At 42.4% G+C, this 26,426-nt stretch overlaps 1 protein-coding gene and 1 pseudogene across 1 annotated transcript in view; both read right to left on the minus strand.

Moving 5' to 3' along the window:
- Positions 1–26,426, minus strand: part of CDH20 (cadherin 20) — a 209,965-nt gene that overhangs the window by 49,603 nt on the left and 133,936 nt on the right. The window lies entirely within an intron of this gene.
- LOC111740384 lies at positions 1,830–1,947 on the minus strand (annotated as a pseudogene).

A 26,426-nucleotide genomic window follows, 5' to 3' on the forward strand; every position in this document is an offset into this window, starting at 1 on the left:
AAGCAAAAAGAAACTTTGCAAAGATACTAGATATTACAGTGAACCGTGAGAGTGGACCATGAGGTGCAGCAGCATTGAGTCAGAACACGCCTCGGTGTCACAGTGTTCTCCTGCCTCAAGCCAGGGTCTCTCTTGAGAAATACAAACACACGCATTGACTCAGGAGCCCGAATTCTTTAGTACAGAGGGTAGAACGCACAGAGAACAAAACAGGTGGTGTGAGTACAAATCGGAGTAAAAATTCATATGATGATATCTTTGAATATGTATAGTTCATAGACAACAAGATTCCCATTGTGGAATTCCTTAAAGAAAACATTCTCAGGGCTCTGCACAACTTTGAACATTCCAGAACCTGGATGTGCACATCTGTGCTATGGACCAAAGTCCACAACTGGGGTCTGTTTCGGAAAGGGTGTATAGGAAGGTTTTGTGTGCTGAAAGATGAGGCGGTTCTCTGATTTGAAGTCTTTTTCATTTTCTACAGACTTTCCACATTATAAGTAGAAGCTCCATGCCCTTTTGTGGCCAACGACTCACCAGCCAACTCAAAGCCACCCATCTACAGAGGCGACTCTCAGCAAAGCCCGAAGAGGTTGTCCAGGTACTAGATTTCCTGCCTTTGGCTTGTGCTCTCTCTTCCCCTCCTCACCTGACTCACGACACTGCCCTCCATGCCCTAAGCTCACGTTTCTGAGATGGGGTCTATCTGGGAACCAGTGTGCGCGTTTAATGTGGTCATGGTCCCTTCCCCCACCCCTCAAAGAAACTATGACTTAATCTATGGTGTGACTGGAATCGAGGTATCATAGTATCACCTTCTCAAATAGAAGAAAAACTAAAAATAGTTAATTTCCGTGGAGATTTCTTTGACCAGGTGGTCATCACTCCTGGGTATTCTAGTTTTGTTTATATTTCTGTGGATTCCAAGTTGCTCAAAGCTGCGAATCCTGAACCTAAAAGTTCAGCGCTTGCAGCGCTCACCGCAGCTATTACGGGGCTCTGAAATCTTCCCTTTCTCGCCACTCCGTTTCGCTCTCTGTTTCCTTCACACAGCCAAACTGCTTTAAGAAAGGGACCGGTGTTCCTGAGATTCAGAACTGGACCTGCGGGGCTGGAAGATTGAGAGGGAGGCATAAGGTGGTTTGATTGAAGAATTTAGGAACAATATTTATATAAGGGTAGAGGGGAGTGTGTGTGTGTGTCCATGTGTGGGTGAGAGGAGTAGAACAAAAAAAATGGAAGAAAGCTTGAATTATGTAATTAAGAGCTGGCTTTGAAAAACCCGATCGGTCCCATAGTAAAACCTGCTTTGTGTGTCCTGGTTGTACGCTGCCCCTCTAGCTGTAAATTCCTTTGCTCGGGTCACAAAAAAGGGAATTTCCACTTTAGAAATCCTTTCTCTAGAGTTCATGCCCAATTCCTCTTTGCTTCTCATTCTTACTATAATCAATTTTTCCAGTTGAGGGTTCCCAGTCTTCCTTTCCATATCCTCCAAGAATGGGAAATAGAGTCTCACTGATCCTTTCACACACACTTAGTGTCTATTAAATGTTCTAATCCTAAAGGAGTCAGGCAGTTTTTGACCTACTTACCCTTCCTCCTGTTTTCACTTTTAATCAAGCTAATGAAACTGCAGCTCAGTCCATGGGCAATTTTTATGACTACAATTAGACAAGATTGATCAATTTTGATTTTTCAGAGTTATTGCACAGTCACTAATTTCCGGTCTTACCTGATAATTATATGACACTTATAATTGCATTAAATTTGTGCTCATTCATTTATAAAAACAAGTGTTTTATTTCTTTATTTCTTTATTTATTTTACGCCTACAGCACCTGCTCTTCCTAGGTGGTCTCCCATCCAAATACTAACCAGGCCCGACCCTGCTTAGCATCGAGAACAGATGGGATTGGGCTCGTTCAGGGTGGCATGGCCGTAGACAAAAAAACAAGTATTTTAAATGTAATTTTTTGGCTAAAATTTTTCTTTGATAAGAACTTGCAAATAATTGCTACTCAGTCTTTTCTCTTGCAACTTTGCCTTGGTACAGAACTTTAAGAAGGCCGGACAATTCTGTAGTGCTCTCTGGACCGGAAAGATTAATCCACAGGAAGAAGAGTTTTGGCAAATGTTGCTGCCATCTAAAGTCAAGACTTAATTTATTAATTTGATAAATATTTGAGTATCAGCTATGTTTAATCCAAAATGGTTTGTGAAGCCAAGCAAAATTGTTTCAGTTTTAGCCCTACCCCTTCTTATCTGTGCCGTCTTCAGCAAGAGACTTAAATTGTTTCAGTTTCAGTTTGTCATCTACAAACTGGAGATAATTATAGACTCTCATAGGGTGATTGTCAGAATTAAGTGAGAAAATATATATATGAAGCTTTTAGCACGGTGTTGGGCAGATGGTGAAAGCCTTGTGTGTGAAAAATAGTAGGTGCTTAAGAAATGTTAGTTCCCTTTCCCTCCTTCAAGGAGTTTACAGTTTGGTGGGGGAGATACTACCACTAGTACTAGTAGTAAAAATAGTAGTAGGAGTAGGTGTAGGCTTAATGCCATCACTAGCAGTGTTGTAGCAGCAGCAGGGGTAACAGAACTAATCACAGCAGAAGCAGCAACATGGAGCAGTTACTCTATGCCAGGCTGTGTTAAGTAATTTACATTTACTTTGTCATTTAATCTTTACATGAGTTCCATGAAAAGGGATTTGTTTCCCATTTTACAAAGAGACAAACTAATGGTAGTAGTAGGCTGGGATCTGGCTCCTACCAGCTCTCACGGGAGCTGATTCACATGTCTCTTCCGAACTCCTTGGAATCGGCAGTGGTGTGAGTATTTGCACCACAGCTATAAGAAGTGTGACATAACAAGCAAGTGGATGAATAGGGATGCTTCCAGGAGTGACTCTGTAGCATGCGCTTTGTACGTGACTGGCTGTAACATGATCTCTTTGTGATAAGGGCCACAAGACCCCTACGAACAAAAGCTAGGCCAGGTCAGAAGAGGAAGCAGTGATTTCTATTATAGAGGAGAAGGTTTAAGGTAGCGTATGAACTAGGCTGTGAAGGATAATGGGGAGGGCATTTCAAGTGAAAGAAAACCTGCAAGTGTTTGCAGATGCTGGATGCAGAGGGCCTGTCTGGGAGAATGGCATCTATTCTGGAGAGTAATGAGAGATGCTGCAGAAAACACAGGCCAGAACCGCTAGGAGCTGTGATTATTGCTGGACTGAAGTGTTTTGAATATATTTAGTTGTTCACAGCAAGCAATGAAAGGTTTTTGAGCATACGAACATCACCGATCAAATCTTTGTTTAGTAGTGTTGCTGGAGGGCAGGTGAGAGGAGTGGGGGGATCAGGGAAAACTGGTGAGGAGAACTTCGCCCACGGATCCCAGGGCTGGAAAAGGTTGGTGAGATGTCTGAACTCTGGAGGAGGCCAAGTCTCCAACATTTGCAGACTGAACAAATATGAAGGAAGGTGGCTGTGGGAGAAAGTGCATCGATGACAAGGAAACCTCTGTGCTTAGGTTACAGCAGGAAGTTGGGAGGAGGCATTTGTTAAAGGAAAGGTAAAAAATTTGGTTTTAGACTTAGGGATAAACAATTCATCCTTCTATGCCTGATTATTAAAAGAGGCGAACAAGAACTTTCCTTCTCGTTTTAGAGAAGGAAACTTCAGAGGAGCTTCGGGCACAGAGAACGGGAGTTCCTCTGCCCCAGCCCCTGAGCGCGCACGTGAAGCCAGGATCGCCGGCGCTGGTGGACCTGGGGTGACTTGGTGAAATTGATCTGGAACATCACTCATCTGGGGGCAGTTTGACCTCAGATGTTGTTCCTTTTACCTAATCTCCAGTCTCACATTGGAGCCGTGGGTATTTTATCTTTCATTCTTCTAAGATGTAAAGAACATACAGAAACGGGACATTAGATAATCTATTAAAGGAAAAAAGAAAACTCCCGATAAAACAAAACAAAATGAAAATCTCATTGCTATTTATTATTTATTCTGTTAATGGAAAATAGACACTTGTCTTCTAATATATATTTTCAAAAAAAGTCTCTCTTTTGGAGAATGGCATAGTTTGGAATCAGGATATCTTGGTTTAAGACTGTTTCTGCTCTGCCACTTGACGTGTGACATTGGGCAATTTGCTTAACCTTTTTTGAGCCTCAACTCTGAGGATAATAATAGTTAAAGGATTAGCATAGGTTATCATGACCTAATGCTACAGATTAAGTTCTGCTTAATTTTTACTTCCTATGTGTTTCTCTTTTCCTCTGTCTTGTCAAAGCACCTGTGCATTTCCTGCCATGGCTCTTCGTTATTCAGTACTGTGTTTACTTTTCTCTCTCTTCCCCATATTGTAAGCTCCTTGAAGGCACAAATTGTATCTTTTATCCATGTATCCCTGATACTTAGTGCAGTATTTGTCACATACTTGGTGCTTAGTAAATAGTGAATGAGCGCCAATGTATTTTTAAGTTATTTAAGTTTGATATTATTATCCTTTCTGCCTTCGAGCTTTTAATTCAATTTAATTAATTTTTAAATGCTGATTTCCATATCTTTTCTTACCAGGAGCATATTAAGAGGCAAGGATAATCAGACAGTGTAAAGGCAATAAAAGCCAGGAAAGCAGCGAGCCTTTACAAATGATATCTTTATTCTTGGGTAGCAAACGTAAGAAACCCTTACAGTCCGGAAGGGCCCTAGACCTTGGCATCACTTCTTGTCATGTAAAGTTAAAGAATCTTTTACAGAAATGCTTGGAAACCTTGTGAGGGAATTGGGATTGGAAAAATTACAGTGTCCTAAAATTAAGTGATTTTTTTAGTTGTTTAGTTAAAAGGATATGACTAGGGGGTTATCTCTGGTGTTTAAGCTTTTTACCTCCTTAATTTGGGGGAAGGAGGCTGACATGAGATCTTTTTTCTCTAGTACTTTTCAAGGACAATCTCTACCTGTTTCTTTGACAATTCCCCTCTTTCTTGAGCTTAGATTTTTTTTATTAGTTCAGTCCTCACCACATGACTACGTTTACATTTCCTTTTAAAATGTTGTTATTCTATCTTTATATTGCAATGATACTTCAGCTAGATAGAGAAGTCTATGATGAAAATTGCTCCACTGCCTTCTAGAGCCCAGTATCGCTACTGAGAAAGTCAGTCCACTTTAGCAAAACGATAGAGCCAATTAAGAAAAAGAAACGAGATTCCAGAGCAAGGGGATTTAACATAGGAGCCTGGCACCAAAAAGCCCTGGGGATAAAGTTCTACACCAGGCCTGACTGCAGAAGCCCCCAAGTGAAACTGATGGGAGAATGTTTGAGAAATTCTTGCAGTATTTAGAAAAATCCTTGAGAGGCACGAGACAGATATTTTTAGCATTTGAAAAAAAATTAGTGACGCATACCTAGAGAAGAGGAGAAAGGAAAATACTAGAAAATTGTTAATGTAGAAAAACGAAAATGTTCCTAGAAAAAAGGAATTAAAATCTTATACACTACTTTGGTTGATAGTAACAACATTCATAATGGATCTGGGGATGGGATTTGGGGATTGGATTTGGGGATCTGGGGATGGGATTTGGGGATTGGATTTGGGGGTTGGATTTGGGGGTTGGATTTGGGGGTTGGATCTGGGGGTTGGATCTGGGGGTTGGATCTGGGGGTTGGATCTGGGGATTGGATTTGGGGATTGGATTTGGGGATGGATTTGGGGATGGGGGCAAAGGACTGTCTTTTTCTTTTCTTCCAGTGTCACCTTGTTTTGTTTTTGACCAATGCAAATATTTTACTTTTCATAAAATGAAAACTGATGAAAAATTCAAAAGAGCATTTTAAAGTAAAATTATTGAAGAAGTGAATAGAAAAGAAAGCCTTCAAACTGACTTAATGAATGTATATTATGTTTTCTATGACTTTTTAAAAACTTTTAAATGTTTCTGAGATCAGAATGGATCTTATCACAATCAATATTATTATTAAGTATTTATGTTATTAGCACTTATGTATTAGTGCTTCGTCCCCCACCCCACCAAAACTTGCGATCATTATATTTCTGCTGTCCTTTAATTATAGTTTCATAGGATCCAGGATCTGGAAATATTTTCGTATAGGGTTTTCAAAACCGCTTTTCCAGGCGCTAGAAGTTCTGAAGCTCTTTCCACGTGAAATTGCTAGGCTCTGTTCCCTTCTTATTTCCCCGTTCTTCATTACTATTTCCCCCTTTTGAAGGTACAATTTAATCTGTACTATATATTTGGCCAGGCAGATTCCTTCAGTACGTGTGGGTGGAAAAGGCTCTATCCCTGTCCTTCACCATCCATCTCTGTTCTTCATTCAGTGAAGAGTCAAATGGGAAAAGTTAAACCATGCAAGGTAGTAGGACATGTAGAAAAACAAAATAAGACATACTAAGAGAAGATGCAGGCGAATATTAATTTTATAATACTGCGTTGCAGAAGCCTTCCCAAAGTGTTACCAAAGGTAATGAAGGAAAATGTTGACAGATTGAATGAAAAGATTATTAAAAATTGTTATATATTTTATGTATAAAAATTAGGTAACATGCATGAGAAATCAAAGACTCATTATCCTCACCATACAAAGGAATTTTTATGTTCAGTGTTAAAAACTATGATCATTCCAATAGGAAATGATCAAATGACAATAAGAAGTTCATAAAAGAAGAAATAAAATGACCTATAATACATACATTTTACTTTCACAATTAGCTGAAGAATATAAGCATTTCCAACCTATTAAATTGGAAAGCATTAAAAAGTCAGCTAACTAGTGTCATTGAGAATGTGGGGAACTGGACATTCTCATAGGTTTCATACAGGAGTGTAGCTTGACAAAAGCTTTCTTGAAAGCAATTTTGCAATATGTGTCATGTCTTTAAAATGCATGTAATTCATCGTAAGGAAATAATTACGATATATACTTTATTTGAATTTAAATATATTTATATTTGTTATAATATTCTTACAGCAAAAAAACTAGACTAATCCAGATTTCCGACAACAGATGATTTAAAAAATTATAATATACCCATGAAATCTGTCTTTGAAGGAAGACTGAGAATTGATTTTAAAGCTATTCTCAAAACACTGTTTATTATCAGCTTCTTAACTCTTCAATTGGAGAAAGAGAATTTAGCCATTCTACGGTTTTCAGAAAGCAAGAATCTACTCTGGAATTATTTCAAATTGAACTAATATAGTGAGCTATGTTGTGTTAGAATTAGCCGATTGATTTCTAGGCTGATATAGTACATTATCTACAGATCCCAATTACTTTTATAGAGGTAATTGTAGAAGACATTGTTTATAAGCCTGAGACTCAATATTTTCTTCCCCTTGATACCACTGTCTCTTGGATCTCCCCAACCAAGCATGCCCAGCCATAGCATATGGCAAGAGCGGATTTTTAATCTATATACTGCAACAGCAGCCTGCCTCCAAACATATCATAGTAATACAATCAAGGGGCAGAGCTTGGTTAAATGTCCTCATTTTTCTGAACTGGTTTTATTTCCCAATGATTCTCCAGTAGTGTTTTCTAGCTTAGTAACTGGAATCACCTTATCAAACAAGTGTATGAGATAGTATTAATTTGGGCCTCAAATAGAGTCATCCTGCCCCCTCGAAAGTCTAGTCCAATTGGCTTCTGATAGAATCATTGACTATATAGTTGAGTGTGTTTTCTTCTTTGGGGAGTTCTACCATGTTAACATGGTCAGCATTCAGCGAGGAGTGAGAACTGTTCTGAATCCAGGACCGTTTCAGTCATTTTGGGCTCATCCGAGTCCAATCTAGTTTGGCATCAAGATCACCAACTAGATTGAGGTCTGGATCAAGGGGCTCAAATGTCATCTCAGGCATTGAGGAGTGGAAGATCCCATCCACCCAGCCTCCATCATTTGACCTTATACTGGATCATTTTGGCACTAATTCCTGTTTTTGGCTAGCTATTGCTATGAAACAAATCACCTTAAATGTAGTAGCATAAGACAGCAATGGTCCATTCCCGTGGGTCGGGGATTTGGATGTGTCTTGGCTGGGTGGCGCCGGAGGGGGATTTCCTGGGCATTTGCAGCCAGATGGGGGCTCGACTGGGATGACGGGGGTCTGGTGCAGGTAGAGGCTGCTTGGGGCAGCTCTGCTTTGTCACGTGGTCTCACGTTGCACCTTTCCATGCGATTCCCACGTGGACTAATTTGGGCCTCTCAGCATGGTGGCTTCCATGAGGGCAGCTGGACTGTGTACATGGTCAGGGCTCCTGTTCTCAAAATGGAGGCTTTTCTCATCTAGCCCTGGAATCCGGTCACCTGCACCTCTGCTTCATCATGTTGGTTACGGGCCACTCACAAGTCCACTTGAGGGGAAAGGAGTTAGACTCCACTGCTCACTGGGGAGTGGCCAGGCACTGGAAGAGCCTGTGTGATGGGAGATACTGTAGCCATCTTTAAGAAATACAGTCTGCCACACCCAGAAAATATCAATCAAGCCATCCAGAGCCAAGTGAGTTCAAAGTGAAAGAATTTTTGTGATGTCAGAACAACAAAGGGTCAATTTCTGTCAAGGATGAAAAGGCACGTTTTTGTATTTAGAAAGGGATGGGGAAAATAGTTATTCTTTGGGTTAAAAAGACATATATAGAGCTAGTTCTGTCCAAATGGCCTAATTTCCATTTATTTTGTGAAAGAGATGATGCAGCTAAAGGAAGGAGTTCCAGATGAGCCATGTATACAAAACTTGCGACTGTGCTTAGGCTTAACAGATGAGAAAATGTGCTTCTGTGTGTTCAGTACTGAGAGTTGTTGACAGCGAATCACTCTCAACTTTAGTGCAATGATAAGTAATATTTTATAGGAATAAGTTCTGTATCAAGTGTTTAATATTCATCCATAATTTTAAGGCTATCTAAAGTCATGATCACTAAGCATTGGGATTTTACCAAAGTGGAACAAATTAAAATGGTGGTGATAAAGGATGTAGCTTGGCTTTAGACACGTGGCTCTTTGGAGAAATGTTAGACTATCACAGAGCAATAATGAGTAAAATCTAGTAACATCTGAGAGTGAGAACTCCTTGAACAAGTGTAAGATCGCTGGGTCATTGTGGCTGTCACTTCCTCCCAGTTTGGCTCCTCGTTATATCTTTGTTAGGTCTCTTGCTCTGCTTACTCTAGTCTGGGGAGTGAATGGCTCTTCTAGCCATACAAGTAGAATTCCAGAAGTCAGTGTGAGACTCCTTCTGTCCCACGCCCCCATTTCTGGTTACTTAACTTGTCAAATTCTATCAATTCTACCTTCTAGGTCTTTCTCAAATCTCTTTCCTCTCCATTCCTCCTGCCCTTGAGAGTTCTGGTGTTTTAAATTTCATACCTTCACCACTGCAGCAGCTTCCTAACTGGTGTCCCTGTTCTAACCTGTTCTCTTAACAGCCAGAGGGATCTTATCTTATCAGGTCACTTACCTGCTAAAAGGTCTTTAATGGCTCCTCATTTCTTAACTGATAAAAATCTAAACTACTTGACAAGGCACTTAAGGTCCCACAGATCTGGCTCATATAGACTATTCTAGCCTTATCTTTTGTCTCTATTTCCCTCACATTCTTTTCGGTCCATCAAAATAAGCCATGGACCCTATGCTTTAACACCATGCTTTTGTTCAAACACGACTGCCTTTCCTAGGTTCTTTGCTTAGCAGTCTCTTTTCCAGGAAACACTTATTAGTCACCAGGCCTGTCCTCTGTGTCCCCATGCCACTCTGTCCATTAGGCCAGAACAGGTCACGGTCTGCTTTCCTCACTAGCCTGTGAATTCTCTGAGGGCAGTGAATGTCACCTCTGTGTCTTCAGAATTAGCACAGTGTTGGCACCAAGCAGGAATTTAGTAACACTTGGAATAAAACTAAATAAAAAGCGAACAATGATTCAGCAATATGATAGTTTCATTTCAAGAGAATCGTGGCAGTTGTGTGGCGGTACCGCCAGGCGGGGCTGGGATCCTTGCCAGGGCTTCGTCTGTTTCTGACAGCTACGACCCCAGAGGGGTGGATGGGAGCAGGCACAGAGCAGTCCACAGGGCCCTAGAGATGAAACCTGCAGTGGCCGAGGAAAGGCATCTCTAAGGCCAGAGGTGCAGCTTCATATTGACATCCAGATTTTAGAAATCCGCCTTCACTGGAGATGGCATCTCCTAGGACAGGGGCAGAGGATGTGGCCTTAACCAGTAGCAGAAGAGATTTAAGCCAAGATGGACTTTCTGACAGTGAAGCTTATAAACTGGGACAGGTTGCTTCTGGAGATTAAGAAATCTCCCGCCCCGTTTTGGGCAGGGGCAGAAGACGGCGGGAGACTGACCTGACTGTGGGCAGGAAGTTTCCCGCCGACTTCAGTGTAGGTCTGCTAAGGGGGGTGGAATCCGAGGGGCTTCGGGTCTTTTAAAAATCCTATCAATCAATGATCTTCTCAGATGCTGACTTCGCATCATAGTAAGCATTTACAACATTTTACTCATTTTTGCCTAAGAAAAAATGGTGAATTTACAAGCATACAGTGAAAAAAAAAAAAAACAAAAACTTAGTGATCTCTCTCTAAACTGCCTTCAATTGATGGAATTGATGGTGACGCTTGCTTCTCACTATTTCTACTTTTACTTGCTGTAAAGTTCAGTAAAAAAAAAAGAGAGAGAGAGAAAAAATTTAAAATGACCTGCTGAGTGATCTGTGGTAACACTTGTGGCAAGATGGGATTGTTAGCTCCGCTGTCTGGAAAAATCGTGTGCCTCCCTTGCTTTTATGCTGGTACTTTTTCCCCTTTCTGGTATTTAAATATCATATAGCAGTGCCACAAAGATGTTCAAATGTCACTAGTGGAAACTGCCATTAGCAGTTAAGATTCCTGTGTATTTCTTTTCTATGTCGATAAGAACATAGGAAATGCTCTTCTGTATCTTTTTCAGAATTTAATATATTATTTTTCTCCTATAATTCCTTTTGTCTTTCCTATACAGTAAAGACTCATTAAGAGAAACCCACACAAACTCTACAAGTTTTTGTTCTTATACCGTACGGCTAAGAATAGTTTAACAGGAACTAGTCCACATGCTTTAATCCATATTAAGGAAAGAAATTCTGCAAATGTTTCTCTTCAAAGTACTCGAAGTAAATCAAGGTTGAAGAAGAAGGCTAAAAAGAAAGCCTTATTAATAGGAAATACATTCTGATAAATCAAACTGATTCCTATCTTAATAGCCAATTTAAATTACGGAATTGGTTAATAGCATCAAATTAGGACTAAAGAAAGGGATAAAAATCTTTCCACAAGTTGTTTTAAAACAAGACATTCACTGGCCGATGCCATGTTATATCAGTCTGATTATACTGTACGTAATATAGCATGCCCTGTGATAAAATCCTGCTGGGAGGTGTGTTTAATAAGATGCCTTTGATATTATTTGAGCAAAAGCTACTTTGGATTCAAGAGAATCAAAGAGAAAAACCTTTAGCTCCTGCAGTCAGTCTTAACCACTATGGATGCTAGTGCTCTATACACACACCATCCGAATCTGCTCCCACATGTTAAGCACAAACTGACTGGTTGGGATTTCAGATTTGTCTTTTCAGAAGCCGTGAACAGTTTGTTTTGTTTAGTAACCACGTTCCACACGGACTGTTCCTTTCTAAGCTTATCACAAATCAAATCATGGTAAAGATTTTCTGTTGCAGGAATTTCAGTGGACGCTGGTGACTACAATTAACAGCCACCCAATAATAATCTAAAATTACTATCGTAGCTTTGTTTGGCGCCCACGGGGACTAAATTGACACAGTCATTTCCCAAGACAGTCTTTCTATGTCGCCGACTAGTTTTAAACCTAATTTTGTGAAGATACGTCATAGAAATAACAGACGACATGAAAAGTTTTGTAACTTACTTTTTTCTCCTTCTTCCACGGAGTGCACTATTTCTGCATTTTCCTGAGCTTGCCACTTAGTTGTGGAGCTCACTTCCTGCTGCCAGCTCCCTCTGTATATCAGAACAACTTAAAGTGGTCCTTCCTTTGCCAATTTGAAATTGGTCTTTAAATTATAATCAGCTCTAAAGGAGGCCGTTGAACGTAGGGAATTTAGTCCAGTAACTTTGAGGCGAGAAGTCTGCACCCAGCTAATAAGGCTTTTCTTCTCATTCTGCCAGTGCCATGGGGTCAGAACGCATCTCTGGGGGGAGATAAGACCCAGCTAGCCACCAAGTTGCTGATGCAACCCAAAGCTACTTGGGAAGGGAGTGAGAACAAAAGGCATCACTTATGTTAGGTGATTAGCAGCAAATGATGTATGGGGGTGGGAGGCAGCCTGGCGTATACAAGGAAGGGGGGCTGGCGGTTGCCCTTGTCTAGAGGGGGGAAGGACAAAGAATGCTGTCCCTGAACGTTTGAGGGCCTGAGGGATTTCTTAACAGGATCAAACGGCAAAGGACTGTTTGCAGCTTCGTACAGTAAGAGCTAAAGTTCTTTGGACATGTTGGCCTTACAGACAGCTGGAAATGTCTAGTGGCAAATACCTATCAGCTCCTTATGTGTTTCAGAAACAAAAGATAATGGCAATGCTTACAAATTGCACGTCTTTTTCACTTACCATTGCTTAGTGTTTCCAGTAAGTAAATGCAGTATCTCAGCTGAGCTGCTCTTTCAAATTATTGTTAATTAAATAATACTCCCTAAGAAATCTGTCATTACCGGCAGCCAGGAATGGGTTTGTCGAGTTTGCCTGAGGCTGTTAATGCTCCAACTAACGGGCCCTTAATTGCCATAAGAGGTAATTTCGTTGGGGATTGTAGTTCACTTTTCCCAACAATTTTACACTGTATTTTATATCTTAAACTTCCTTTTTGTTTCTGTGTCTGGAGTTCCATAAGGCTAGAGGGATCATTTTCTAATGATTCACCCATTGAATTAGTCATTCTCTGTAATGGAAAAAAATGCATATTGTTATTGAATCTGTAATTTCTCCCCCTATTTCCATTACGACTAAAGAGAAGCAACTAATAACAGATTTTAAAATTAACTTAATTTCCCCAGTTCACTTCATTACCTATCCTTTGAAATAAGTGACTTTTGCTGGGAGAAATGATTTCTGGTATCTTGGACATTCCCTGTCAGCTGTTTTCCTAGTAGACAGGACTGTTGATGGGTAGAACTGTTATCATTAGATATAGTTGAAGGTGGGGGTGGGGAAGGGCATTCGGCTCCAGAGAGGACATATGCCATGGCCTAGAATTTAAAGTGACCTTATCTTCAAACATTTTCCTTCTGATCATGAGCAGAGAATTAGGACAAATATTAAGAAAAAGTCATCTTTTTTTTTTTTTTTTAGTGCTGTAAAAGCCTCCATATGCCATTTCAAAAAGAAGTGTTATTTCAGCCTTTTCTTAAATGACCTCTTTTTCATCATAATGTAATATATTTTTTCACCTTTTGACTGGTACTTTTAAAAAAAATAAAGTTACATACTTGTTTCAGAGGAATTACACTTTAGAATGCATTTTGGTGGTATTTCATCCTAAGAGTTTCATTTGGTTGAATTAATGTGCAACTGTACCTTAGTGAGTGGGAGGGGCGAGAGAGAGAGAGAGAGAGAGAGAGAGAGAGAGAGAGAAGATGGAAGAGAGAGGCTCATATAATCCAATTTCCTAGCATAACTTTCTTTAGTTTCATATTTCAGTGTCATTATAGAAACCTTTATCTGTAATAAAAGCATAATTTTGCTGGATAGTACTAAAACGTATATATCCACATTAGATCAGTGATTTACTGTCCTGTGGTCAAAATAGTTTCCTTTCTTCCTCTTCACCAAGTTCACGCTTTGTTGTCTGGTGTTACTTGATAGTCTTTCATCCCCCCCCCCCCCGCCCCCCGCCGCCCCCCGCCCCCAGGTTCTTGTCTCTCTCTTTTCCCCATTAAGATGTGAATGGGCAGACATCTTGGCCAATATGTCTATACATGGCTGAATACACTCGGAGAAAAGCAGGGGCTCTTTTGTTTGGACCTGGATGGCAGCGTGTCATTCCACACGGATGGGCAGGGCCTCCCTCACAGTAGGAACTTTGCAATCATTGCCAGAACAAATTGAGCTCAGGCTTATCAGTTCCTTTCTTTTTTCAGTTGGAAAATGGAGGGAATGGGAGAACAAGGCCATTTTTGCCCAGTGATAATACAGCGTAGAAACAGATTGGATGCAGCCAGTGCCCACTTGTGTTGCAGATGACAGTCGTGGGATATTTTGTGTACAGGTAAAGTTAGATGTGACCCCAGAATCACCGAGCCAACCGAGCCTTGATTTCCTGACACCCGCTGGGCATTGCGGTCTTAACGATAGCATGTAGAACAGTCAGTGGGACTTATGCACAGCCAGCCAGCAGAGGTGCGCACACATGGACGAGACCGATCGCTGCTTGTGTTTTTATGTTTGGTGAAGCCCAGCAGAGGCAACACTCAAATCATTTGTACCAAGGAGCAATGAGAAAAATGGTCTTTGGTAAGAAAGTTGAATACTAGGGCAAGAAACTCATTTAAAAATTGATTACATTTTTTTTCCTACACAATTTTTAAATCAGAATCTCTGCGAATCATTAACATATTTCATATGTGATATGTGCAGTATATCTAGAACCCTTTCTGTGTGTGCGCACGTGTGAGACTTCATGTTTTTACTAATTCCACATATATGTAGGTAGTTGGAAACTCTAACGTATGCGTGTAAATGCGAATGCAAACAGATGAAGTAGCAGAGGTGGTTTTCTCCTTTATATATATATTATACTCAATAGGTTGATTTTGAATATACAAATATCACAGGCTTGCTTCCAGAAGTTCTTCCACCTTAATGAGGGACGTGTTGGGCTTGAGGGTTATGTGTACAACCAAGGCTGTGTACCGTCTTGTCACTACAGGGCAGTTGGGCTGGGCCCTTGACAAGCTGGGCAGCCAGCCTGGTGTGTCTGAACTGCCGAAGCAGCCAGACCAGCTGTCTGTGTGACAGCTCAGCTTATATATTCTTAATAATGTTATTTAAGTAAACGTGTGTGTGTGTGCATGTGTGTGTGTGTGTGTGAGTGAATTCCCATTTGACAGGGGTTCAGTTTTGCTCAGCTTCTTCCAAAGAAACTGGGGGTGGCCAGACGAGGCACTACAGCCAGCTGAGAGGCTTTCCATCTGCCCTTTGCTTCGCCTGGAAATAACCAGCCGGACTAACGGTTTTTGCTTTGATCGGCTTTTTTTCCGGGTCTGAAGCAGAGGCTGACGTGAAACAAACTTGGCATTTCCTTCTGAAGATCGGGTTCTGAGAGTGGCTTTGTCTCTGCAGAAGTGCGGTGCGGCTGTGGCCCTCCCTGGTCCTGGGACGCCGTAAACGGTTTGCCCGCACAGCTCTGCACGGGGAGGCGTTCACCGCACGAGGGTTTTGAGAGTTTTGGGGGGGATGCTTGGTTTTGGGTGGTCATGAAGGGTTACAGTGTAGTGGGACGAATGGAAATGGTTTCCTTTGAACAGAAAGGGACAAAGAAAGTGGAAGGACAAATTAATGATAAAGAACACATTTGTCAGCTTTTTGTTAACAGTTTTAAAGGGGACACAGCAAAGTGTGAAATCAAGCAAATGTGGCTTCTCAAAGAACTTCGTTAGCATCACCCACCCACAAGCCATAGTTTACAATCTATGGCCCCTGGGGCCCCCACAGCTCGCTGCAGCTGAAGTGCCGCTTGCTGTAAGGTAAGTCCGGCGGACACAGTGCGTGAGGGGCGGTCACAGTACACTGTCTGAGCCAGCGGCACTGTAGCGGTTTGACATCGAAGACTTTAAATGGAGCAAGCAGGAGAAAAAAGATTCTAGATACAACAGACCGTTACTCAGCCATAAGAAAGATGAAACACTGCCATTTGCGAAAACATGGGTGGATCCTGAGATAATCATGCTAAGCGAAAAAGTCAGACAGAAAAGGTTGAGAACCACATGATTTCACTCATATGTGAGATATAAAACTGAAAGCAACAAACGGACGAGACAAACAAACAAAAACCTATAGACACAGACAACAGTTTAATGGTTACCAGAGGGAAATGGGAAGGTAGGTAAGGGTCGAGGGGGTCAAATATATGGTGACGGAGGGAAGTTTGACAATACACAGATGGCGTATTATCGAATTGTACACTTAAACCTATGTAATTTTATTAACCAATGTCACCACAATAAATTTAATTAAAAAAAGATACTAGAGGAATACAGGTCTTCTATCAGAGAGAGACCAACTTTGCTTATGCTTAACATGAGAGGTGAGGAAAACAATATTCTTAGAAGAGAGTCACCAGTGTTCTTTAATACTACGCCCTCCCACTCCCCAAACACACACACACACACACACACACACACACACACACACACACACACACACACACACACACAAAAGAGATTCCCCTCATTCATAACATCCTTAACATATCTTGATGTCTTGAATCTTTAGGGGCTATAAGGAAAAAACACTGTTTTAGAGTAAAATAAGGATTTGAGTATCCTGGCTACCAAATCTGTCATTTCTGTTCTGCACGTGTGCAGTGAAAAGGCGAGCTACACAATTTTAACTCAGTTTCACATTGAACTTGTGGTGGAATCGTGGCTGCTCTCTCAGACACAGCTCAGGCATATTGACTCAGCAGGAGAGTTGTCTCCAAGAAGGCCATGCGCTGTCTACAGAATCAAATCCTCCGGTGGGTGCAGCTTGACGTGCTGTGCAGCTGGGTAGCCCGGGTCCTCATCTCTCCTCCACCGTTTACAGGTTCATTACAGTATGAACTTGGGCGAGCACTTGGTGCCATTGTGCTTCCTTTTCCATATCTGCAAAAGGGAGCCGACAGCAGCTAGCTCGTAACTCTGCTGCCTGAGTCAGTATGTGAGGGGCACTGGTAGCTGGGCCTTGACACTGTCCGTGTCGCGTTAAGTTCAAGCGAGAGAAACACTGTGGGCCGCAGGACGGGGCCGAGCCAGGTTAGATTCGACTTCTGTGGGGGGTTTTCTTTTCTTTTTTATCTTTTGCAAATTATTTACTCCTTCTGAGGCTCAGGGTTTTTCCAATCCACAGAGTTGCAGGGTCGCTCTGAGGATTAAATCATCTCGTATGCCACATGCAAAGCATAGTATGTGGAACATAATAGCTGCTCCATAAGAGTTTTAACTCCTTCCAGAAGCAGAAGAGACAGCACTCCCATGGTGCAGACTGTAATGATAGCCTCCTTTCCTCACTCTTGCTTGGCTCTTTCCCTTAATTTGAGTGGGGTGGCGGTGGGGGAGGGGAGGGATAATTCTTTTCAACCTGGGATTTCACATCAGTTATTGGCCAGCGGTGGTGATCTTCCTAAAGCTACTGAAGTTGCAAACCTATATTTGGTAGATAGTATACCTATATTTGGTATATTTGGAAGTGGAAGCTTGTTAGTGATAGGAACTAAATTTTACCTGGCTTGTCAAAAGGACACTATTCTTGACATATTTTTGGGCAAAAACAGATCGAAACATGCTTCTTCATTTTGACTTTGTGGAAATTGTCAGATTCTCAAGAGGCGGGAAAGGAAAATTATGCCACACAGGTCTCGCCAAATATAGAAAGAACATAGAATGTATTTTCTAATAAAATAATTCACACATGATTCTGATGACAGAATCCAACTGGGAATATCTTAGCAATATATCTCCCCGATGGCCACATCACCATTTTATGTGTACTTCTTACTAGAAACTGTCCGAGGTACCTTTGAGGATGCCTGCACAGTGTATTTCTGCCTTGTCTAAGAACTGCCTCCTCCCACCCCACAAAGGGTGGGCCCCTCCAGCCTTGTTTGTAACAAAAGACTCCGCTCCTTCACCAGGCCAAAGCTGCGTGGGTCAGGGATGGGCTCTCGAGTCGAGCTGGGCTCAGCTGGTTTTATTTTCTGGGACTGTGGGCTTGGGATGTGCAAGGATGGGTGAGGTGCCGTCTCGCAGGGGCAGCACGGAAGGAAGTCTGGCAGGGCAGACAGAGAGACACATGGCGTGCTGGGGGGCGGGGGTGTAGGCGGGGAAGACAGAAGGCTCTTCCTCCCAGTTGTCGTTCCTCAGGAAGCTGAGCCGGACCTCCTGCCCTCAGATTCTCTGAGATGCCTCTGTAACTGTGCACCGATTTCTCGATTTCCTTTAAAACCAGCTTGAGGGAATTTTCATTCCCTTAAATCAAAACTTTAATGGCAAGAATTATATGTATCTCATGGAAAACTGGCCTCAAGCTGTGGATCCTGGGAAAAAATAGTTTCAAGATTTTCATAGACTTATCCTCTCTCCAGACTTCTAGATTGAACACCTTTATTATTAACAAGGTGATTTGCGGAAGGTAGGGTCATAACAAGAAAGGCTTTGAAAAGTGGCAGTGACACTGTGAGCTGCATATTCTGTAACTTTGCATGATAGAACATCATGTCATGGAAAGATTTGTGAATACTAATTTTTAAGGAAATGCACTGTGATATAGACAGCATTTAAGTGAAGTAGTAAGTTTCTATTGTAAATGTTAGAAAATAAGTTTGAACTCTGAGTGGGTGGAGAATCGCTCTCAGAATTATTTATCTTATATTTAATCTTATATTTGTATTTCAAAAATAATGGGTTGCTCTTCAAATAGTAAGAAGTTGTTTCCTTTTCTTAAGGAATATGCCTTCATTCAGCTTTATATTGTTTAGGTCAGGGGTCCCCAACTCCCCAGGCTGTGGACCCGTAGTGGTCTGTAGCCTGTTAGGAACTGAGCCGCACAGCAGGAGGTGAGTGGCAGGTGAGCCAGCAAAGCTTCATCTGTATTTGCAGCCGCTCCCTAGTGCCGGCATCACCGCCTCAGCTCCACCTCGGATCATCAGACATTACATTCTCATAGGAGCACCGGTCCTTGGTGCCAAAAAGGTTGGAGACTGATGGTTTAGGTGACAAGGACTCTTGCTTTCTAGGGCAGGTCCTCTATCTGGGTGGGTTATTGCGGTTCTCTGTAGGATTGAAATGAGGATTTTTTTTTTTTTTTTGACTCTGTGCTCACAAATATCCCCTTTTTCATCTGTTTTCTGGATGCTTTGATCCACTATTCTGTTCAACCTTCATATTTCATTTCAATTTTAATTTTTAAAATGAGCTATTAAAACTCACCTGATTTGATAACAAAATTCCAGATCATTACTCTTTTCTGAAAGTTAAGAATCTTTTTATTTCCTAAATATGAAAGTTTAAAAATATTTTGGAGATCAACTATCGATTCATTCTTGCAAACCTGGCAACTCTAACCAGCTCCAGGATTCTTAGTGCCATATCTGCTTTATTTTCTTCACTGCAGTGGGAAACGTGTGTGTTACTAGCACAAGGTCCACAAGGGTAGAGGATGGGAGAGGTGCCATCCTTTGTAAGAAATGGCAGTTCTAACGATCAGGCTGAGAGAGGCCAGCGGTTTGGAGGATGTAGCGTTAATAGATTTGGTGCTTTGCTTTCAATGCCTGGCTCTTCAGTGTCGTAGGAGTGCACGTGACGAGAGTAATGAGTGCTAGTGTCTGTTGACAGTGACCCTATTTTTAATTTTAGCAAAAAGAAAATATCAAGGGACGTTCTTGGGCAACCAGGCCAAGTAGTGTATTTCTGGTGAGCTCTGCGAGGAGCATATTTAAAGGCCTCTGTAGGATATACTTGGGAGGCGAAGCTGTTCGCTGTTACAAGGCGTTTTGAAATCATCGATTTCATTTGTGGATATTGTCATTTCCTGCGGTTAGTTACGAATCAAGATTACTGTTATACCGTGATAGATACTGTTGAGGATTTTCTAAATACTTTCAATGGCTTCACAGATTTTTTTTTTTGGTAAGAATCATTCATATTTAGACCATGACAGAGAGTTCCAGCCAGTTTCACCACAACCTCAACTTCAATTTGATTCCTGTGCTTCGTTCATTAATGTCTGCTTTCAAGTTTGAGAGGTCTGGCTGTTTTTCACTGGGATGCTACAGTTTCCTCCTAGCCTCAGACAGTGATAAATGGGTGTGGCTGCTTTCAGCTTCCTGTGCCATTAAGTCACAGCCCACATTGACTCCCAGCCAGTGTTTTGGGCAGGGATTCTGTCGTGAGGATAGCTTAGACAGGCGACTGCCAGCTCCCCTAGCATACTCCGCGTGGCTGGTGTTCCCACACTGCTGTGGCAGAGCAACGTACTGATCAAAGCATCCAGGAGCAGGTGGGAAGCCCTGTTCCTGGGCATCGCCCGGCCTTTTCTCGCCGCGTGGGAAGGGCAGTGGGAGGGGAGAGGGCTGCAGGTGGGTGGGGAGCACCGGGGTTGAGGGGTGCGACTGGGATCTGGGTTCCAACAGGAGGAACAGTGAGGAAAGCGAGATTTCACACTGCAGGAAGGTGTTGAACTTTTTTTTTTTTTTACCTTGTTAAACCACTCAGCTGTTCTTCCCTCAGACGTTCCCTTGCATTTTTTTTTTTTTTGAAAGTTAGGAACAGATGAGCATGCTGCGTAAGCAGAAAAACTCTGAGCTTACATAAAGTGTATAATGATGTTATCAATAAAATTTTAAAAACAAAATTACCATAGTGGTACATACTTAATTACGCGTACACTCCTCACTGTGCTCGATGGTAATAACGGCAAGCGAATCACATAAACGGCGTAGCTGGCGTTACTTTTAATGGGAAAGGCAACTAATATTTATTGACTCCCTAATGTTTGCCAGGCTGCGTGCTGGGTGCTTTACACACGCTGCCTCGCTGTCTCGTGTATTGTGCCGCTAAACGCGGCGTGTCCAGGGGCCAGGGGTGGGGGACAGGGAAGGGGGCTTCCAGGGCCTCCAGGAGACCGGGGACGCCCTTTTTGTTCCGCAGGGGCACGCGTTCTCCCGATGGCCTGGGGACCCCTGCCCTCTCCCGGGTTGGGGAGTTTGGACTTCCTGGGCCCTGAAATCGTAGCCCACAGATGGACAAGGTGAGGACACAGCTTTCCCCCTCCATATCTGATCTTAGTTTCAGTTTCCCTGGGGACTGGGAGTTGACCTTGCGGCCCACAGGCCGGCCTCCGGGTGGGAGTTGCATTTGACCGTGAGGAAGCTCCTCCTCTGAGCTGAGGGAGTGTGAGGAGGACACCTCCGGAGTCTCCTGCTCTGCTGCCCCCCCGCACCCCCCGTCCTCGTGAGCAGCCTCGCAACGAGAAGGGGAGAAAACCAGGTGGTGTGCTTTAAGGGGAGCCCCCACCCCGACCCCTCTGACGGCCTTCCAACGTGGTATTGACAGTGCCTGACATTTTGCTATTTAGAGTATGACTTTTTTATCTTTTGGGATTAGAGAAGTCTTCGAAAGTCTCATAATAATCTTGACTTTGTTCCCCAGAAAAATGTACCAATATTTACACTTCAAGCGAAGACTATTTGATTTAGAGATTCAGACAAACCGCCAAAGAAAACCTCTGAAAGGAAGGGGAGGGTAGGTAAGGAGAGCGTATTAGCCATTTATTTAGTAGGATTATTTTATTCATTCGCTACCTGAGGTGCGCTTAAGGCAACAGGAGCCATGAGAGGAGGCGCGGATCAACAGTAAGAGATCGTTTTGAAGTATGAGACCTTGTGGGGCAGGAGAGGCCCAACGCGGAGGGGCGGGGGGCCGGGGGATGGGGATAGTGGGACTTAACAGTGAAGGCCTTGGGGGCCAGTCAGTCAGGGTGTACAGCCTCGCCACACAGGGTGTGGTCCACGGGTGTCACCCCAGGTGCTTGTTAAAGACGCGGGATGGCAGACCCTACCCTAGACGTGCTGAATCAGAATCTGCATTTTAACAAGATCTCACATTCAAGTTTGAGAAGCACGGGTGTCTACTGAGCACACTAGGATAGGAGCGGGGGGCTAGGGCCGAGGACGGAAGCAGCCAGCAACCAGGAGTGCTGCCGAGAGGTGCCTGTGAAGGTGCCCACCAGGGACCACAAGGAAGGGAAAGGAACCCAGACGGGAGGAGGGGAAGAGACAGTGGAAAAGGCCCTCGAGGTGAGAAGTTGGGAAAATTGTAAGTCTGGGAAGAAAGTGACATATTTAACTATAGGCCCAGAATTGTAACAACAAAAAGTTGTTCACTGCAACATGTTAAATCATGAATGGTACATAACTTTGTGTGAATTATGTTTTCTAAGTATTCAAGTGGTATCAAAGAATTGTCATGCGAAATTATTTATGGTATTTATGGAGTAAAATACTTTAGATGGATTTCTGTTTCTTCCCCTCGATGAATCTTTTGAACTTACCATAACTTTGTTTTCTTAAACACTATGCCACCCGGGCAAGTGAGTTACTTGACAGTCCCAAGGATCTTAAGTTATTAGCTCCTGTTATTGGTGCAGCCATCACCGATATGCCCTAGATGCCCTTTGCTCTTTTCTAAGAGAACTTTTATCAAATACTCATTGGACACGTAATAACATTTGCAACTTGGCTTGATTTCTAAGGGTTTCTTTGTTTTGTGAAGGCAAATGAGAATAAATGATAATTTTTGAATCAGAGAGCGAGAGAATAATACTATTATTTCGGTGACGGTACAGGCCATATTGCATCACCGAGAAAATGCGAGCCACGTGCTATGGGTCGAGTGGGTATTGCTTCCAAACAATATGTCCTTGCCCCTGGGACATGCGGATGGCTTCGTTTGGAAACAGAGCCTTTGCAGATATAATCAAGTTAGGATCAGGCCATTAGGGTGGGCCTGGTCTTAACTTGAATCCAACATGACTGATGTCCTTATGAGAAGAGAAGACAGAGACACAGAGGGAAGGTGGCCATGGAAAGGTGGAGGTTGCGGGGATGCTGCTGCAAAGCCTAGGCCCTCCCGGGGCTGTCAGAGCTGGAAGAGGCAGGGCAGGGTCTTCGCCTAGTGTCTTGGAGGGAGCACAGCCCCACCAGCACCTCGATTTGGGACTTCTAGCTTCCAGAACTGTGAGACAATAAATTTTTGTTGTTTTAAGCCACCCAGTTTCTGGTACTTTGTTATGGCAGTCCAGGAAACTAATATACCATGCTTAACTATGTTTTCTGTAGTTAGTAATCATTTTGATCCAGTTTTGAATGCGTTTATTAGTTTCGTGTCCCCCCGTTTGAGATGGGATAATCATTATAGTCATTAAAGAAACTAAAACCTTTCCCAAAGCTAAATTTAGACCACTTACTTGTATAGGCCACATGTGTAACTTTTATGTAATCTATGTATGCAATGGTTCAATTTTACCTTTTCTCAAAATGCCAAAGTTTCTGTTTTTCTTTTAAAATTAAAACACTCATTTGTATTATCTTAGTGGAAAAATATAAATAACAATGTCATACAGTTCTTTAGCACTTACTACGTGATATATTCAAGAATACTGAAAGATGTATTTATTCCTAAATCAATAAATTATTTAAAAATGGATAGGAAAACGTATTTAAATATCATCTGATGTTAGCAGCTATTGGTGTCTAGGCTACCTACTTACTGAAAAAAAATGGCAAAACCGTGAGTAAAACACAAATGTCTAAGGAAAAAAGAAACCGCAAAATAGCTTATGTAATAAATACATCATATGGTCAAGGGATTTATTTTGAGATCAGAGTCAGTCTGGGAGAATGGTGGAGCTGTCCACAACACGCCCATGGCCGCGTGTCTCGAGTGTGAGGTCCAGAACTGTGTCAAACTGCCGAGAGGGGACAGTTCTGAGCCTCCATCAGCTGGGCGGTGCAGCCTTGTGGTGGTGGCTCCTTGTTGGGTTACGACCACCCTGTCCTGCAGGAGCTTTCCATGACTGGCTCACCTACTTCAATTAGATGTGTTTTGAATCCTGTTACACCTCTCACCTTTTGTCATTTGTCTGAGTGAAATTTAGCATAAAGTATGTTGCTTTGAATGCAATGCCGGGAAGACTAGGTCCAAAAGAACCCAGCGGAGCTTATTCCAAGATGGCTCTGAGATGTGAATATCATTGCAGAATTATATCAAGGTCACTCGTAGCTATTTTTTCCTAAACAGTTTCTTGACTTTAAAATGCCTTTGGACTTCCCAGCTCAAAATTCTAATCCCTTTCAGTGAGCTCAGTCTCTATGCAAAACTTACTTCCCATCTGCCAAATTGAAAGCATCTGGATGGAATACTGAATTTAGGTCAATTTTTTCAATGTATCCTTCTCAAGAAGAAAAAAAATCAAATCCAATAACATTGCTCATAGAGGAAGGTAAAATAGTTGCAACAAGAGCTTTTTGTCTCAACGCTGGGTGGGAGTGGAGTGTGTGACGCTTTCCCTCTTCCCTATCACTACCTCCCGGGCCACCAGATCTCAATGGTTGATTTGAATTTTTAAAGAATTGCAGCTTTTTTCCTTTCATTACGTCTATAGCGCCATTCTTGGTGAAGGGGAATGACTGGTATTTCTCGTCAGTTCCTGCGGCGAGCAAGGTGGGTCTTCTGTCTGCCCAGCGGAGGCTCAGGGGCAGCACAGACGGGCACCTCAGACTGGCAGGTGCATTCGAATCCTCCTCCCAGCACCTCGTGCACGTGCAGATTTTATTTGGTTGGCCTGAGGTGGGGCCTGAGGCTTCGTGTTTAAGAAGACCTCATGGGTGTTGTAAACAGCTGCCATTGGTGGGTTGGACCACATCTAGATTGGTAAGGGTTGGTCTGCTTTGGGTGTATCTAGCTTCGGGCCCATTTTCTTGGCCCTGGCTCTCTCCTAACATGTGGCCATTTCCAGGCGTGGTATGTGGAGTGCATTCAGGGTTTAGCTTCAGCAGTGTCTCCCACACGTGATTGTGATTCTGCAGTTAATTCTTTCCCCTTCATTCCGGTTCTCTCCCTACTAAGTGCACTAACCAAAAGTTCACAAATTGGAATACACAGAAACTTGAAGACATCTTTAAATGAATAGAGTGAGGAAAACAAGGAAAAGTATAGGTCTACATTGAACTTATATTCTATCATCAAAGAATTCAGAATATAATTTTACCAGAGGTGATAGAGTTTCGTTAGTGTTGACTTAACACTAAGGTAAGTAATAGAATGGTAGCAGATTGACACATATTTAATTTTCAGCTTTCCCAGTGATCTGTATAAAAGAAAGTATAATAATATGACTGAAGCTATTATAGCTCTCTCAGCACTTAAGACTGATAGATATAATGTTCTACTTAGGAGCGATCACGGTACAATTAACTAGATGGTATTAAAAAGAAGTTTCTTAAAACCACTTAAAGTTGTAAAGCTATTCAGAAATAGATTGGTACTTCTCAGGTAAATACAAACAAGGACTGGAGTCATTTTACTGGGTAATAAAAGAAATCAACAAACCCAATTCGAGCTCCCTGTGGATGAGACTTAAAGCAACAAATCTATGCTACTCTATGTGGTTAACATCAAATATACTTAAATTTGGAAGATTTGCTCTGCCATCACCTTCCCACACAACAAAAAGAATCCTGGGCTAATTTGCTTTCATTATTTCACAAGCCACTGTAGGGCTGACTTCCGCTCTCTGGGGCTTACGTACAGTCTCCCTTCAAGTTAAGTTATTGCACATGGGCCCTTTAGCTTCTGTTCAGATCCTGAAGGAACCGTAGGTTACACACTCGATGAGCCTTTCAGCTCGATTCTCCAGCGCAGAAGGACGCTCCGTTGATGTTATGTAGAACCAGAGAGGATTGTGGAGAACAATTTGCTGCCTATCGTCTGGCAGAGCTCAGACGCAGCTGCTTTGCTCTGAAAGGGAGTGGGCTCTGGTGGGCTTCACGTGGGAAAAGAAAGCTTCCAGGGTGTCTCTTTAACAAGCTACTTTCCCGACCCCCTCTTCCCTAAATATTACAGAAATGAGAGTATAAATCATTAACAACTTCAGGTATTTTGGAGTTCTTTTTGGAAATAGGTGTTTAGAATATTCCACTATTCCCCTTGACTGTTCTGAGTGAGAGTAAATAATGTTATCTATTGGTTCAGTATTTTAATCGGTAAACTAAAGGAGGAGTGCGGGGCAAAGGGAAGAAGTTCCAGAGAATGAGAAGGCAATCAGATGGAGGGTCTCACACCCAACAACAAGGCAGACGGGAGGAGAGAGAATCAGGCATGGAGAGAGGATGCAGAGAGGCAGAGGAAATAACAGGACAGAAAGACATGCTGTCGGGTTCATTTCAACACTTGTGCTGTGTTCTGTGTGTTTTCTTTAAAAGTCTTCGAAGGAAGTCTAGTTCTTTTGCTCGTAAAGAGCCAGCCGAGGACCCATGTTGTTCATTGGAGAATCTGCATTTTAAAAATAGATACAAAATACAGACGAGGGTCAGCAGTGGTGAGGTCGACCAGGAAGTGGCAGTGGATTG

The sequence above is a fragment of the Pteropus vampyrus genome, unplaced genomic scaffold (assembly GCF_000151845.1).
Source record: "Pteropus vampyrus isolate Shadow unplaced genomic scaffold, Pvam_2.0 Scaffold62, whole genome shotgun sequence".
Classification (NCBI taxonomy): domain Eukaryota; kingdom Metazoa; phylum Chordata; class Mammalia; order Chiroptera; family Pteropodidae; genus Pteropus; species Pteropus vampyrus.